This window comes from Pseudophryne corroboree, chromosome 1 (genome assembly GCF_028390025.1).
Source record: "Pseudophryne corroboree isolate aPseCor3 chromosome 1, aPseCor3.hap2, whole genome shotgun sequence".
NCBI lineage: Eukaryota > Metazoa > Chordata > Amphibia > Anura > Myobatrachidae > Pseudophryne > Pseudophryne corroboree.
In genome coordinates, this window is record NC_086444.1 from 992,608,636 (window position 1) to 992,611,566 (window position 2,931).

Below are 2,931 nucleotides of genomic sequence, written 5' to 3' on the forward strand. Positions count from 1 at the left end.
TTAATTTATTAGTTGAACTTTAATGTCTGCCCATCGCCCCTACTCCACCACCACCCCAATAGGGTGAGTCAGTGACAGCTCACACCTCACCGATCAGTCAGAACTCAGCTGCTGCCTCTCTGACAGACACTGACATTCTGCCACAGCTCCAGGCAACCAACCACTCCTCCTCAATCAGCACTGTGGGAGCTGGAAGGAGGAGCTCTGGAGATAGGTGAGGAGTCAGCTGCCGGGCGCACAACCGCTAGTAAAAGCATTGCAGGGGGTGCCCGGCATCGGCAAATGGATGCTGCGATGGCGTACGGTTCCGCCCCCAGAGCAACCTCCGCTCTGTGCAGTGACATCGGCAGCACCGTCCTAGTTACATCCCTGGGGTGTTAGGACTGTGAGGGTGTGTGTAGAATAGTGGGCCATGATTTCATTTGGATCTCTTTTACAAAGGAAAAGGCATGATAAAGTCTCACTGGAGACCTGTCAATTGCAAATCAGTTGAAAGCCACATCCCATAAGTGAAAATCAAAAGTTATTTAAAGTGTGTGCGTGTGCGTGCGTGTGCGTGTGTGTGTTTGTTTGTGTGTGTGAGAGAGAGTGAGAGTAGTTAAACAAGGGGCATATATATCAAAGCTTAGAGAGAGATAAAGTGGTGAAAGATAAAGAACCAAACAAGCAGCTTCTAAATGCAATTTTTCAAACACAGCCTGTAAAGTGACAGCAGCTGATTGGTGCTTTTTATCTCTTTCCACTTTATCTCTCTTCAAGCTTTGATACGTATCCCCCCAAGTCACAAAGACTACAATGCATTAATTAATTAATGGTTATATATAAGCAGATACAATTTCATATTTTCTTGATTAGACAATAATTTATATATGGACGGTAAACATCTTATCAAGTAAAGTGATTTTTTTTTAGTGTTTCCTCAATAACTTATTCAGGAACATTCACAGTTAAAAAGTAATTTATCTTCTATAATACATCAAAAAAGAGCTCTGCATTGGAAATCCTCTTAGAGAAGGAAAAGGGAGACTTTTTAATGATCAAATGGCTCTAAACATTTATCATATTCTTCGCTCTATCTGTAACATAATTCACATTCACATCATATGGACTGCAAGGGAACACATATCCATACGCTTTACTTTAGTCCATTACCTATGCTTTTTATTCCTCAGTTCAGGCACAAATCAAAGATGTGATTTGTTCCCCAGGATACATCAGTGAGTTACCTAACTGAACTTGTGGAGTGGCAAGGAGACCTCAAGGTTATTTTCTCTCAACAGCATGAATGTTATTCATCTCTAAGGTTGCTCTCCAAACTCTCTCTACAAGAAACTAACACTTGTAGAGTCTGAAAGTTTTGCTGCTCCACCTTCCCCTAAAGATTACACAACTATATCTCTGATCTCTTCTGCTGAGCCAGAAAGAGAAAGCAGCAAGGAAGCAGAAGAATATTGTCCTTCACCCCTAGGCAGGGCACCAACCTCTACGAGGCACAGGTGTCATGGTTTGTACAGTCACTGAGTACAACATCTCATTTGCTCTGCAGGGATGAGGACAAAGCACTGTAAGGCGAGAAAGAATATTAAATTACACCTGATACCACCCAGGAATGAGTATAAATGAAATAACTTTATATTTCTGACATTTTCTCGCAGTGGCCCTAATGCAGAGATGAACGCGAATACTTTTGTGGCTGCAATTTAGTATGCAACAGTGAAAAAATTATTCAAACATTGCCCAAAAGATCTTGAAGCAAATAAGTGAATGAGCGAGATATAACTATTACACAATACAGTTTATTATTCATGTATCATTGTGATCCATAAAAAATTGAGCTGGTAATTTAAGTAATTGAGGATTCAGATTAATTATAAGCATTCTTTGACCTCTAGGCGTGTACCCTCTCTAATATGAAAATATTATACTGAACCTACAGTATGTACTTAAATGATCTGACATGAGTACACAGTACTGTGGGATTCAATGCAGCAAAAAAACATTTGGTAGTCCCTAACTGGAGAAACTCTCCCGGAATTACACATTTAGCACATCTAAAGCAATCCCTACCTCATATCATACATGGTCATACAGCCTCATTAGCAAACATGTAGGGGTATATTTACTAAAGTGTGGGTTTATAGAGGTGGAGATGTTGCCCATAGCAACCAATCAGATTCTAGCTATTATCATCTAGAAGGTGCTAGATAAATAAGTAGAATCTGATTGGTTGCTACAGGCAACATCTCCACTTCTAACTCGCACTTTAATAAATATACTCTGTAGAGTGATTACAGGAGGACAATTAAAATGAGTTTAAACAGAGGCTCATAGTTATAAAGCTCTATAAACCATAACAATAAAACAAAAAAACCACTCCCTAATACAATTTTTTTCTGAATAAATGTATTACCTTGTTTAATTTTTACATACCAACATTACTGATCAACTCTTCCATAAAGATACATTGGATTTGTACAACTATGTTAAAGTAAACAACTAAGGAGTAGCAGCCATTAAGAAAGGGTCTTGTTCCCAAAAATGGAATAATATATGCAAACATGTAAATCCACTGCAAATTAGTACCGACATCAACTGAATATCAAGGACAAGAAGAGTTGTACATGACAGTTCAGTGTCATGAAATGATTTAGCTCTAAGCAAATACAGAGCCTTTATGTTGATTATCTACTTTTCAGATCAATTCCTAGTCAACTGAAATCTCTTAAGTTGTCCAATTAAGTGTAAAATGGCAGTAATAGCTTAGTCCCTCCACTTACCACAAGAAGCATGTTTAATCAGGATGCTCTTCCCAAATCACACACGCAGTAGTAATATGTGCCTTAGACCTACAGAGAGCCATCCCTTACAGAATGCCTCCAAAGGATTTCTCTAATAGCGTGTGCAACAGCTGTCACAGTCCTTGCCCTGTTG